This window comes from Terrapene carolina, unplaced genomic scaffold (assembly GCF_002925995.2).
Source record: "Terrapene carolina triunguis isolate 2854851 unplaced genomic scaffold, T_m_triunguis-2.0 Scaffold62, whole genome shotgun sequence".
Lineage (NCBI taxonomy): Eukaryota > Metazoa > Chordata > Testudines > Emydidae > Terrapene > Terrapene triunguis.
The window spans coordinates 8700083-8715246 of record NW_020664413.1 but is presented as its reverse complement, the minus strand read 5'-3'; the positions used below and the strand labels follow the sequence as shown (position 1 = coordinate 8715246).

The following is a 15164-nucleotide window of genomic DNA, read 5'->3' as shown; positions in this document are numbered from 1 at the left end:
CCCCCCCCCCCCCCCGCGGTCGCCTAACTGCAGGGAAGGATTTCTTTTCAGCCACAGGAAAACAGCCCAGTAGGAACGGCCACCTCTGTCCCCTTAATTAAATTCCCGTATTTCAACCAGGTTACCATGAGCGATATCACTCTCCTGAGGATTACACAGCAAGATAAAGAACGGATGTTGCTTGAATGCCAGCAAACACCGGGACCATACGCTGCCAGGCTTTGTCAGGCAATGATACCAGATTACTTGCTGCAAGCATGGCGCGGTCAAGTGTCCTACCATGGAGGACGGAATAAGGCTGCACTGCCCAGAAACCTTGTGGCAAGGCTTTTGGAGTACCTCCAGGAGAGCTTCATGGAGATGTCCCTGGAGGATTTCCGCTCCATCCCCAGACACGTTAACAGACTTTTCCAGTAGCTGTACTGGCTGCGAATGCATCCCAAGTCCTCAGGGCAAAATAATCATTAAAATACCTTGCTTTTAAAACAAGTTTTATATTTTAAAAGGTAAACTCACCTGAGGTCCCTTCCATGGGGTTGTTGTCTTGGATACTGGCTTGGGAGGGTTCGGAGGGTACTTCACTCAGGCTGAGAAAAAGCTCCTGGCTGTGGGGGAGAACGGAGTGCTGGGTGCTCTCCGCAAGCTCGTCCTCCTCCTCCTCGTCCGCAGAATCCTCAGGTGTAGCTGAGATTACCCCCGCCTCAGATTCCACGACCACAGGTGGGGTAGTCGTGGCGGCCCCCCCTAGAATTGCATTTAGCTCGGCGTAGAAGCGGCATGTCCGCGGCTCTGACCCGGAGCGACCGTTTGCCTCCTTTGTTTTTTGATAGGCTTGTCTGAGCTCCTTCACTTTCACGCGGCACTGATCTGAGTCCCTATTGTGGCCTCTCTCCATCATGCCCTTGGAGATTTTTTCAAAAGTTTTGGCATTTCGTCTCTTTGAACGAAGTTCTGCTAGCACTGAATCCTCTCCCCATATAGCAATCAGATCCAGTACCTCCCGAACGGTCCATGCTGGTGCTCTTTTTCGATTATCAGCCTGCATTGTTACCTGTGCTGATGAGCTATCTGTGGTCACCTGTGCTCTCCACGCTGGGCAAACAGGAAATGCAATTCAAATGTTCGCGGGGCTTTTCCTGTCTACCTGGCCAGTGCATCCGAGGTCAGATTGCTGTCCAGAGCGGTCAGTGGTGCACTGTGGGATAGCTCCCGGAGGCCAATACCATCGAATTGCGGCCACACTACCCCTAATCTGAATTGACAAAATCGATTTTGGCGCTACTCCGCTCGTCGGGGTGGAGTACAGAAATCGATTTTAAGCGCCCTTTATTTCGAACTAAATGGCTCCGTTGTGTGGACGGGTGAAGGGTTAATTCGAATTAACGCTGCTAAATCCGAATTAAAGTCGTAGTGTAGACCAGGCCTCAGGGGTGTGAAAAATCCACACCCGAGAGATGTAGCTATGCCAACCTAACCCTCTGTGTAGACAGTGCTAGGTCAACAGAAGAAGTCTTCCATCAACCTAGGTACCACCTCTCAGGGAGGTAGATTACCTACAGCAACAGGAGATCTCCTCCTGTCACTATAGAGAGTGTCTACACTGAAGTGCTACAGCACTGCAGCTGTGCCGCTGCAGTGTTTTAAGTGTAGACATAGCCTAGAGCTATGTCTACACTACAGCTTATGTCAGCAGAACTTATGTCACTCAGGTGGGTGAATAAATCATTCCCCTCAGTGACAAAAGTTACACCCATATAAGCGCCAGTGTGGACAGCGCTATGTTGGCAGGAGAGCTTCTCTTGCTGACACAGCTTCTGCCGCTCGCAGTGGTCCAGGAACAGTGATTTACCCTGCCCCTGCAGCTACTCACCATTTTGAGGGTCTTGTGGCTCGTGTGCTTGTCAGCCAGTTAGTGACAGGTGTGTGAGTACTGGCTGTGTTTTAAAGCACTGAAACAGTGTTGTCTGTGTTGCAAACAACACTGCTTCTGTAAAATGTTGCATTTAAACTTCACAGAGATGACTTGGGAGCACAGCCTCTCTCTTTGTTATCGGTGGCAGAACAGCAGCGCAGAATTAGAAAGCGACCAAGAAGAACTAAGGAGGACTTTATGCATGAGGTTATGATGCACTCCGCCGCTGAGAAAAAAGAATTGAAGGAGTGGTGGGACAGTGGGAAGAGGGATCGAAAGGAGAACGCGACACTCCAGAAAGAAGCCACGGAGCTGCTCTTTACAGTTATGGAGCGCCAAGCAGACACACTCCAGGTGATACTAGCTCTTCAAACCAAGCAGCTCCGCGCCCACCCTCCCCTGCAGCCTCTGTCGCAAAACTCTTTCCCATGCGCCGCCCCCCACACCGCCAACACACTGTTATCAACCTCCTGGTTCCACTCTCCAAAGGAGAAGGTTGGGTATGATCCCTGGACATACACAAATCTGTAGCCATCCTGGGACCCCTCCTCCTCTTGAGACCTTCCCTTCCCCCAACTCCCATCACCCTCCCTGCTGATGATTTTTTTCGTTTGACTCTCTCCTCTGGTTGTTGCTTTTCAATGAAAGAATTGTGTTTGTTTGAAAGCATTTTTTTTTCTATTAAGTGAAAGCAAAAAGAGCACTGCAAAGCAACATACAATTATGTTACAGAGTGGTAGCCGTGTTAGTCTGTATCAACAAAAACAACAAGGAGTACTTGTGGCACCTTATAGACTAACAAATTTATTTGGGCATAAGCTTTCGTGGGCTAAAACCCACTTCATCAGACGCATGGAGTGGAAAATACAGTAGGAAGATATATATAGCAGTACATGAAAAGATGGGAGTTACCTTACCCAAAGCAGGACCAATCCCCAGACAGATTTTTGCCCCAGATCCCTAAATGGCCCCCTCAAGGATTGAACTCACAACCCTGGGTTTAGCAGGCCAACGCTCAAACCACTGAGCTATCCCTCCCCCAGCGAGGGCTGGGAGCAATGCCGTGTCTCGGGAGGGGCGGGGGGATGACCCGGACAGGGGTAAAGGGACAACGTCTGGGTAAGGGGACAACGTGTCTCGGCAGGCACGGGGCTAGGAGCGGAGCCCTGGGCACAGGGCCTGCAGCCGGGATCCCACATGCAGGGCCAGTAGCAGAGCCCCAGCCGCAGTGACCCCAGGCACAGGGCCAGCGGCCGGGAAGGAGGGCTGGCAGCCAGGACCCGAGCCCCGGGCATGGAGCCCTGGGTGCAGGGCTGGGAAGTGGAGTCCTGGGCTCGGGGCCCCAGACACCGGGCTGGGAGTGGGCCCCCGGCGCAGAGCCGGCAGCCAGGACCCAAGCCCTGGGCTGGGGAGTGGAGGCCTGGGTGCGGGGCCAGCAGCCCCACATAAAACCTGGGGGTGCTGCAGCACCCCCCACACGGCTAGTTCCCGCGCCTATGGGAGAGGGAGGAGCGGGGATGGGGCATGCTTGGAGGAGGGGGCGGAAGTGAGCGGAAAGAGGAGGGGTGGGGATGAAGGGGGGGTGGGAAGAGGCGGGGCGGTCTTGAGTACAGTACTGTACGGGGGGTTCCCAGTATCAGTTGTCCTTTTCAAGAACACAACCCCGACGTATACCGGCGACTCGCTGTACCTCAGGCAGTAGAGGGATACTAGGTATGTTTACACTTCCCATGGCAGGCCTGTGCTACTTGACCCATGCTCGCAGGGCTCTCGAGCTATGGGGCTGTTTAACTGCAGTGTAGACGTCTGGGCTCAGACTGAGGCCTAGTTTCTAGGACCTTGCAAGGTGGGAAGGTCACAGAGCTTGGAGCTGGACCGTCTACACCACAATTAAACAGCCCCACACCCTGAGCCCCAGTCAGCTGATGTGGGCCAGCTGCGGGTATCTAATTGCAACATAGACATACCCCCGAGTGGGTCTCCACCCAACAGAGGTGACGGCTAAGTAACCTGGAGCTTACAGCGGGTGCCCTTGCTGGATCACAGAGGGTGAATACAGGTGTAGTAGCAGCCCTGAACTGTGACAGTATGCCATGGTACGCCCACATCTTGAATACTGTGTGCAGATGTGGTCGCCTGATCTCAAAAAAGATATACTGGAATTGGAAAAGATTCAGAAAAGGGCAACAAAAATGATTAGGGGTATGGAACGGCGTCCATATGAGGAGAGATTAATAAGACTGGGACTTTTCATCTTGGAAAAGAGACGACTAAGGGGGGATATGATAGAGGTCTATAAAATCATGACTGGTATGGAGAAAGTAAATAAGGAAGTGTTATTTACTCCTCCTCATAACACACGAACTAGGGCTCACCAAATGAAATTAATAGGCAGCAGGTTTAAAACAAACAAAAGGAAGTATTTCATCACACAACGCACAGTCAACCTGTGGAACTCTTTGCCAGAGGATGTTGTGAAGGCCAAGACTGTAACAGGTTCATAAAAGAACTAGATAAAGTCATGGAGGCGAGGTCCATCAATAGCTATTAGACAGGAAGGGCAGGGATGGCGTCCCTAGCCTCTCTTTGCCAGAAGCCGGGAATGGGCGACAGGGAATGGATCACTTGATTACCTGTTCTGTTCATTCCCTTTGGGGCACCTGGCATTGGCCACTCTCGGAAGACAGGATACTGGGCTAGGTGGACCTTTAGTCTGACCCAGTATGGCCATTCTTATGTTATGTTAACAGTAACATCACTGAATGAACTGAGCAAGAGAAAACAAGCTGATTACACAAGAGGAGGCATTTAGTGATCAGTGATAACACTATCATTAAGGTTGAAACTTTCCATTCAAACCCTTTTATATTAGTCTTTGACTAGAGTTTGGTAAATTTGAAGCTCCACCTTCATCTAGTTACTGGAACGGAAAAGGAGCAGTCTGTCTCCCTTCTCTCAGAGCTGTGTGAAGGAGCGAAGGGTGTCTTCATATCACTACTCCTTCTGGCTGTTGTGAGGCTGAAGGAAAAAGGTCCCTGCTACCTTTCTGACTTCACAAACAACACCATGCCTGCCTCCGCTGCGGTTTACAGGCTCGAACAACAACAATAACTGAAAAGATTCTTGACAGTTTCATTGCCGTCCACACTTTTAAATAGAGGCACTAAAAATAATTAGTGTTTTGTTAGTTTCATTCTCTTGTTTGGCAAACCTATGAGCAGCAGCAGAGGCAATGACCTGCCCATGTGATGGCTCATAAAAAACAACACTGTATGGAGTCACATTCAGTTCACAATTGGCAGATTATTTGCTGGCCTTCATAGCTGCTTTAAGAAAGGATTTTTTGTAGTGAAGTTTATATTTTGCAGCAATTGATGGTTATGTCCTCACATTCGCCAGGGAAAGCTTCTCATTTACCATAGGCAGTGAATTATTCGATCCATGCTAATTTTCATTACTCATCTGAAACAGATGGTGACTTCTTCTGAGTTCACACAGTGATTAATACTTTGTGGAAGCTACTGGAAAAACAACAGAACCTTTCATGTGAGGATCTCCATGCACATTTCAAACATGAATGGATTTAGCCTCGCTAGATGGCAGTGAGGTGAGTAAATATTAACCACATTTTACAGATGGAGAAACTGATGCACGGTAAGGTTAAGCCACTTGCCCAGAAAATAAAAAATATATGAAAAACAGATTCTATTCACATTGTACATTAGAAGATTTATTACAGGATAGGAGAAAATTGATTCTACTTCTTGAGTAAAAAAAAATATAATTTTCACAATGGCTAGATCTTTCCTTAGACTCAAGCTAGAGGTTTAGAATAGTTAAGTTATAAAGGTAGAGGGAAACCAGGAAGCTAGATAATATCAGTGCTTTCTAGCAATACAATTCCACTAAAAAGCATCAAACTCTCCCCTGCTTATGGCCCAAAGATAATTTACCTACAGTCCATAGCAGGATAAAAGAATTGGGAAGCAAATTTACATCTGGGGAAAGTAATGTATTAAACTAACTTACCAAAGGATTTCTTTGTGTATAAATGGCAACTTTTTCAAGATTTTCATTAAATGATACATTTGTAAGGCAAAAGCTTTGTGCCACCTGGATATTCAGGGATTGTGGTTGTTAGCGTTTTCTGGTTTGTTTTTGACACATGTAGTAATTGATATATGTGGGATAATGTAAGGACATTTTTCTCAGTAAAAAGAATTATTATAGGTAGAAAGTCACAGTGTAGCAGAGCCACTGTGTGGTACATTATCTCTGGCAATAAATTAAATAAAAATTGTTATAAATGTACCGTCTACAGTTTTCATTAGGAACTCAGCTCACATCTCATCTGTTGTACTTATTGCAGACTCATCACAATCTATCATGTTATTAGAGAATGAGCTGACTTTGAAATGACCAACATCAGATCAGAACATCTCAGATTTAAACATTTTATTAAAGCTAATGTTAAAAAAATTATGTAATATCATAGGCTGAGAAAAGAGTGTCTGTACATCTGGGTATAGTACTTAGATTATCCACAAATACAGAGTTTGTTTTTAAAAAGTCATATGATACACAGAGTACATAATTAGCAATAATCCAAATTAGGTGAATACATTTAAGAACACAGTTTATATATTAGCATCCAAGTATTCGGGTACATCACTCATGAGAAGTTGTACAGAGATTTGGTTATGGAAAGCAAAATATATCAATGAGTGGAGATTGTCCCTCAGTAATTGAGAATTAGGGTAGGTTATCCATAGGAAATACAATCTATCAGGGAAGTCTTTCAGTTACTTTCCTTACTGCGCTTCTCGTCAGCACTCTAGCTCATCCCTCCTGGTATTGCCGATGTCCGGTGATGTGTTTTATGTAGCTGTCCCTCAACCATCTGATGGCATCCGACACCATGAGTTGTTGCATCAGCCAAGCGTAGTGTTGAATGATTCTGCATTTTCGCAACACTAGCTAGTTACTGGGGTCCCATGTGCCCGAGGTTCCGACGATCAGTACGTGCATCTGAACCTGGTAACCCCTAGCTCTCAAGGTGTTGGCCAGAGGGGCGTATTTCTCCACCTTTCGAGCTCGGGCATTGTGGAAGGCCAGGGTCCTGTTCTCAAAGGGCACCGTGATGTCCACCATGATGATCTTCTTCCAGTCCTCGTTGGGTGATGACAATGTGTGGTTGTAGTTGGCTGTCAGTTCTGAGGATGGTGGAGTTCATGGCAACCTTCCCTATGGGTGGCGGGATGGCTCTGACCAGGGATCTAGGATGGCACTGTGTCCCAGCTGCCAGGCTCCAGAATGGGGCTTGCAGCATGTGGGGTAGTGTCTTGTTGGCACAGTCGCACTTCCTACATCGCTTGTCCCGATTCCCGTGGCGGACAGCTCCGTTCAGCAGAACACAGTTGAGCTGGGCCCCATGGATGAACCTCCAGTCGGCAAATCGTCTGAAGCTGCCCCCGGGGAGGAAGTGGTTGCTGGCGTCCCACTTGCACATCACCTCGAATGCCTTGCCCTGGTCTGGCTTCCGCTTCAGGTTTTCAACATACTGGCAGCGGATGGCATCCTTCAGGGTCCTCTCCAGCATGGTTCTAGCTTACGGAGTGAGGACTGTGTGGTCCGTGTTCTTCACCTTTGGCACCAAGACTCGCAGCTCCTAGCGTTCCTCGCACCATGTCCAGCAGCAGCAGATACGCTTCACCAGTTGTCACATAGCATTGTGGGCACGAGTCCAGAGTGAAACAAAGTCTCCCCTGTCTCTTCCAAATTCACCTTCCAGCGAGCCGCTCAGGTAGGAGGCAACATCTTGGTTGGAGGTGGTCCTGGCGACTTGCTTCTTGATGACATCCCGAATGGCACTTTCTGCGATGTTCCTCACCATGGCGTCCGGGCACGGCAGAAGGCGTGAGTGATCACTGCAACACTGCACAGATCACCCATACAGGGACGTTGGTGTCACTCTGCCTGTGCGAGATGTACACCAGTTCATTGCTGACTCTCTGGGGAAGAAACATCCGCTTCATCACTAGCTGCCTGATGGTGTTGTCTGCCTTGTTCAGAGATACCTTCTACCTTCGGCAGATCCCCTCAGGACAAATGAGATGCGGGGGATCAGGAAGGTGTTCAAGGCATTGATCTTCTGCCGTGGTGCCAGTAGGGAGGAGTCGATCGTGGATCTCGTAGTATCTCTGCAATGGTATCCTCAGGTGTCTGTTGGATGCGGAAACCTGTGGGTGTACCGAGACGTTGGTATACTTTCCCGTCCTCAAGGAAGATCATAGGTTCACCCTGGATCTGAAAAGACGTCGCCTGGACTGAGTCCATTCTACTGCCATCGATATGCAGAGATGTGCACCTCCTAGCACTGAAGTGGAGTTCCATCCAGTTGGCAGGATGGCTGGTGATGTCGAGCATTTGTTGGAGACACTCGAGGTTGTCTGTAATCAGGACCAGATCGTCTGCGAAGGCCAGGATATTCATGCTGTTGCTGTAGAGGTCGAAACTGCCTAGCCTGCTGGAGATGTCTCAAATGAGCGGCTCCATGGTTAAGTTGAAAACGATGGGGCTGAGGGGACAACCTTGCTTCACGCCGCTATGGATAGGAATTTAAGGCGTCTATCATTCCATGGAGCGGATGATGGTGGTGCAGCCTTCATAAAGTTCCTGGATCAGCTGGAGAAAGTTTTCAGGCATCCCAAACTCTCGCAGCATGGCAAAAATGTGCTGGTGGGGCATCGATCCAAAAGCATTAGCCAGGTTGAGCCACGCTAAGGCACTTTGCCTCCGTGCCCTCCTGGCTGTGCAGATGGCAGTCTGAAGGACAAAGTTGTGTTCATAGCAGCCTTCGCATGACATGAAGCCTTTCTGGATGGAGCTGATGGCTCCTCCATTCACCGACCAGTCTGTTGTCCTAGCCGCGAGGCAGCTGGCATACAGTTTGTACATGTTGGAGCAGAGAGAGATAGCAACTCCAGTTGCTGGGGTCATCTCGCTCGCCTTTGTTGTAGACGAGCACCGTCATAGACTTCTTCCAGGAGCTGGGAGTAAGGCAGAATTGTTTGCATTTGTTAAAAAATGCAGTTAGTACCAGGCAGCCGGGGTTTCATTTTTTCAGGATGTTATAGCGAATACCATCTTTTCCTGGGGCTGTGTTTTTGGTCTTCGTAAGTCTGGTCTCTACTTCCTGTGATGTAAAGTCTTGTTCCAGGTCTCCTGCACAGTCAACGTGGGGTAGAGGATGAAGGCACTCTGGACGCTGCGTGTCGCTCTGAGCTACACAGTCAAACATACCCTTGAAGTATGAGAATAGTCTCTCTGACAGGACTGCGCAGTAAGATGAGGGCCTGTCAAGGCTCTCTCTCATAGCCTTAGGGCGGTTTGACCGGTAGAGCTTCTGGATCCTGGCTGCTGGGTCGTGGCAGCGACTGATGTTCCTTCTCCTGGCTTGTTATGTCTCTACGCAGAAGTTCTGTGAGCAGTCGGTGTGCACTTATTGCAGTCTCATCACAATCTATCATATTATTAGACAATGAGCTGACTTCGAAATGACCCACATCAGATCAGAACATCTCTCAGATACAAAATCTGGGTATATCTCTTCTCTTACCTGTGTTAAAAAAAAAACTTGTAAAGTTGTGGGAAAAAAATGGATTGTGTTTTTAAAGTTAAAATAATTGAAAAAGTGTAGTTACTTTTAAACTAATATTACTGAAAGCCTACCAAGAGAAAGACAAGAATTTACAGTGAAACAAACACTGCAGTATCAGGCCAAGACACTGACATCTCTGTCAGACATACTGACAGTTAAAAAGCAACAACATAACAGTATAGTGAGACCCCTGACAGTACGGCGACAAATTCACTCAAATCCTCACATCATAACACCATGTTATTTGTACAGCCATCATAGCTGTCATATACGTGAGAATGTTTTTTTGGTCAAAGCTTTATCCAAGTTTGAAAAATTGGGCCATATGAAATGAAAGTTTCTTTTCAACATTTGTTATTAAGAGACTATTGAGGTAAAACTAAACAAACCCAGCTCAATAGCCTTATTTTTCTTCTTTCAGTGCTATTAAAGATGTTCTCAAACCCTATAATCAGGGAAGGTTATGGCTAAAGCAGCACGAATGCCGGGCAAATTCACTAAATGTGAACAAATTTTAAAAGACCCAATATGACGAGTTGCTGCATGCCCAAAAACAAACAATTGTGTCATTGCCTAATCATGAGACACTAGATACAGCATAAAGAAAGAAAGTCTCAAGGAAGGGCTGCCACATGAGGAGAAATGTAAAAGAATAGGATAATACTCTGCACTTCTTCGGAGTCTTCTCTCCAAATATCACCAAGGGATATTATGGTAAATTTGTAAAAATATTAATGAGTTGAGCCTCACACCACAGCCCAAACCTGAAAAACAAAACAATCACCTTCACAAGAGGACATTACCATTTTGAATTAAGCATTTTCGCACTCCTGGAAGCTAAGATATAAAATGGTTGACACTTGTCTGTAAAACACTGCACCTTCCTGTTAGACAGTACTCTAAGTTTCCAAGAGGTAAAGAACTTCATGTCTCCTCAGACAGGCAGGCATTGCCCAATACTCAATTTTCTCTAATGACCCTCCATGCCTTGAGACTGACACTCAGATCAACCATGAAGGATATTAGGGCTTATCTATATGACAAACTATACCTGTATAAGCTATGGTGCGATTTATAGCCATATAGTTATACTGGTATAACTCCCTCTGTGTATGCTGTTATTCCAGTATAACAGCATCTTTTTTTCCTATCTGGTTTATGTCACTTTGGATGGGTTTTAAGTTAATCTAAAAAAAGCCACTATTAAACTAATAGAGTTATAAGGTATAATAGAGTTATAAGTGTGTTCATGTGAACACACTTATTATGGTGTAACTATATGGGTATAATTACACCATCTGGTAAAATCTTTCCCTTGTAGACAAGTGTTTCTGGACTGAAACACTTTTGAAACAAAAATAAAGAAGAAAATCCACAGAGCATTTCCGCTTTACATACAATATTTAAAATTCTTTACTCTGTTTTTACAAGTAGAATAAATATTGAAGTCTACTGGATGGAGAAAATTTTGCCTTCATATCAAATCACAAATATTTTAGATTTAGTGCAAACTGAAAAGATAAGAAGAAACCCAATTTAAATCTGCATATAAGAGGTGAGGAGGCTTTCATCACATTTAGAAATGTGTTTAAATAACCTTTTTACAATTTTACAAATTTACCATAATATCCCTGACACTTACAACAGCAATTATCTGAGAAAGTCTAGATGTGTCTGGTCTGAGCCTACATACATTTAATGAAGGATTTTCTTTTCTTCTTTAAATGTAACAATGGATATTACATTTACTACATACTAACTACATAGGCATGAAAGACCACCAATCCTTAGCACCACTTTGTGCCCTGGGTCCACATAGGATGACCAGATCAGAGAGATGAAATATCGGGACGCAGGGCAGCGGGCAAAAAAAAAAAAACGGGGGTGCGCTGCACACGGAGGGCCCAGGGCCGGGAGCGCAGCGCGGAGGCCGCTCCAGCCCTGCAGCCCGCGGGGCAGCACGGTGGGTCCAGGCGGGGGCGGCGCGGAGCGGGCAGGGGCCGGGTGGGCGGCGCGGGGGTGTGGGCCGAATCCCCGCTGCTGCCGGGGGAGCCCCGTGCCTCTCCCTCCCGCTCTCAGCTGCGCTCCAGCGGCTGCGGCTCCTTCCCGGCCGCGCGCACTGCCCTCCCCGTGGAGGGGGGAGGGCAAGAGTCCCTCCAGGAGGGCAAAATTTCTGGTTTGTCCAGTGTCGGGACGCGGGACAAAGAAGCAAATATCGGGACAGTCCCGATAAAACCAGGACGTCTGTTCACCCTAGGTCCACAAGTCTCATGCCAATATCTATACCTCTCCATTTCATCCATGTCCTTCAGTCCAACCTCTGTTAGATTTATTAATCTTTGGCATAAAGTCCTAGTTTGACAGTCCTGCTAATGCACTTAGACCCCCCTCTTGTAGGTTCACCAGAAGGATCAGCTGCCTGGGAATAGATCCATAATGTAATTCCTCAGTAACACAAACTTACAAACTTAATTCTGACTTCATACTTTCTCACATGCAAGTCACATTACAGATTTTACCACTACACCTATGCATACAGGACACAAGTCAGCTGAGGTCAGTATTAAGTTTTGTTTGAGTGTGACTTTGAGGTATTGCATGTGTACATTGTGGGTGGTTATACACTAGAACTGAGGAGTTTGTTGTGGACTCTATATTTGGGGATTATACTGTTTATCTAGAAAAGCATGCGAGTTGGTGTGGATGGAACGTAAATTTAATTCGTGATCTCCTGGATTTTTAGTGATCACTTTGATAGGAAATGTGCTTGAGCAACCTTAATACTGAGTTGCCAAAGTTTTTGGGATGGAATGTCTACCAGGCCAAACTGAGACTGAAAAAAACAAAAACAAAAATAAAAACCCAGAAACCATTATTCTAATTCTATTCATCATAATATCATTCCAACTCTCCCATAGGTAACCATTACATATGTTTCTATAGATTATTCCTTGGACTGTAACAATATCATTACAGAATATTCAAAAATGTTTCAAAGATTTTCACTTATACCACCTTCTAAAATAGGCATTATAGAGAAGAAAATCAGTTTTCAATTCAAGAAGACTTTATTTGTGGAATGACAAACTACTGAAGTATTGCCAAAGCATAACCTGTTAATCCTATGGGCTGATGAAAGCTCATATATTTATGAGTATTTGGAATAACTGCACAGTTGAGGGCACAGCCAACTGTTACAAAATTTAAAAACAAAACTGTATAAACCAAGAATGCCTACTTCAATAAGCACAATTTTACTGGATAAAAGATTTCTCAAGTGATGTAACTTGGCTTTCAGTCTTCGGCCTCAAAATGCAGAGTTAACAGCAGATAGCTGCATGTACAGTGTGAACAGTGCAGTTACAGTTGTCACAAAAAATCTACAATAAAAAGAACAGCCTTTTTTCCACACAGTTGGGAAATAATTAATCCTCTGTATATTTTTATTACACAATCTAAAAGATCAAACTACACCTCTACCCCGATATAACGCGACCCGATATAACACGAATTCGGATATAACGCGGTAAAGCAGTGCTCCGGGGGGGTGGGGCTGCACACTCCGGCGGATCAAAGCAAGTTCGATATAACGCGGTTTCACCTATAACGCGGTAAGATTTTTTGGCTCTCAAGGACAGTGTTATATCAGGGTAGAGGTGTATTTCCATAGGTAGAGCTGTAATTCCTAAAAAAAACCTCTCTACTTTTATAGAACAGGCAAAATATCTAGCAATTTTATCAATTTCAATTTGAGATTATATATATTTTCACAGCACAAACAAATGAAATAAGTAATCTTCTCCATCAGGATTCTGCTCAGGCTACCGATCGAGCTATTGGTTTTCAGTAGCACACCTCACCATAAAAGCTAAGAGCTTCCCTGATAAATTAGATATGGATGGTAAGGTCCTTATTGGTCTTCATCGAGTCTTCAGCTCCTCTCCCTTCCCTAATTTAAGAGGCTCTTGGTGATAAAAACACCTATAAGGGAGTGGGTTTTTTTCTCCCCATCCTTCCCTTCATTGTGGACATGGTGGAAAAGTTTACTCAAAAGGCTGATTTAATTAATCTGATCTTCTCAAGAAACTTGTTCCACAGGCAACCCTGCAGTTTCAGAATATAGTATCTCTGGTGCTTACATGCTTTGTAACCCTACTATAGCAGGTCAGAGATGAAAGAGTACAAAATATTTCATTCCACTGCATTTAAACTATTTGACACATTTTTGTAATATTTAATTGTTGGTGCTGGTGAGAGATACAGAATTGACAGAGCTGTAGACTGAGTACTGCTACATATCCCCAGAACAGGTACAGCATGGACAATCAGCAAGAACAACTCCCCATGCTGCCTTGACAACATGCTTCAACCTCACTTCACAGCCCATTGAATCCTTGAATAACCTGCTGCGACTAGCAACAAAGATGGTTAATATCAGGTGTACCTGTGGTTTTTGTAATATACATACTTGTCATCTGAGAATTGGAATGAAATCATCAACACATTACACCTAGGTCATTAAACTAGTCATCACATGATGGTAACTTTACTCACTACTGACCTGGTCTGGATTAGAATCAATGACCTAGAAGTCTTATCTCATTACCTGTCCCCTAAACCATCCACCTCTCTCTTTACAACTTGCCTGATTTGCAGTCTGTAAATCTCTGCCCTACAATGTACTAGCATTTCAAAAATAAAAGCCACTGTTCTTTCCTCAGCAAAAAAGTTTCCACATTGCTATTTCATTTTGGAGCAATGCAAGTACTCTGCACTAGCATGTGGCTGGCTGAAATTCAGGAGCAAGGTTAGGAGCAGGAGAATTTAAAAAATTCCTTCTCTTTCATTGTTCTCTGCTGAATGATCCACAAAGAGCAAATACATGTGGTCCTAGAGCAAGTCAATTATCCTGCTCCTATTACTGAAAGCAAAGAGACATGAGGTTAAATACACCACTGAGTTTCTAAAGCAAGGAGACACTTCCAGACCAAAAAATCCTTTAAAATTAACTCCTTTTTTAGATAATAAGATACAGTACACACACACAAGTATTCAAGAGTCAATGCTACTACACTTTTCTGAAGAAAAAGAAATGTATAGCTGTATTATGCTGCCTCCTATTGGCAAGAGAGTGTATAAAAACAGACAAATAAAGATGGCTGAACAACAAATGGTCATTTAGCATGACCATAAAAATAGGACTTGTAGCCTGTACTAGGGACAGGCTTCCAAATTCAAGACATTCTAAAAAAAGGCACAACTGAACAGTTTGGATTTATGTGGCTTTATTAAGATACTACTTTCTCTATTCCCATCTCTGACATTGCCTATGTGCTAAGGACACATTTCAACCACATAGAAAGCAAGTAATTTTAAAATATATATTTCCTAGGAATGAGGATTGTAATATACTGTATGCAAGGGGGCACTTTCATATTAGTTCATTTGCCTCAGTGTTTGATCACAGAAATCCAATACATAAAATGTAAGCTACTTATTTAACATTTGCAAACAAATAACCTATTTTTATTTTGGGTGGGATGATTAACTGTATGATCTTGGGCAAGTTTCTTAACCTCTCTATACCTCAGT

At 45.0% G+C, this 15164-nt stretch overlaps 1 protein-coding gene across 1 annotated transcript in view; it reads right to left on the bottom strand.

The window, feature by feature from the left end:
• The window catches only part of SLC49A4 (solute carrier family 49 member 4), a 120418-nt gene that overhangs the window by 62717 nt on the left and 42537 nt on the right, over positions 1 to 15164 (bottom strand). The gene's annotated exons all lie outside the window — the stretch shown is intronic.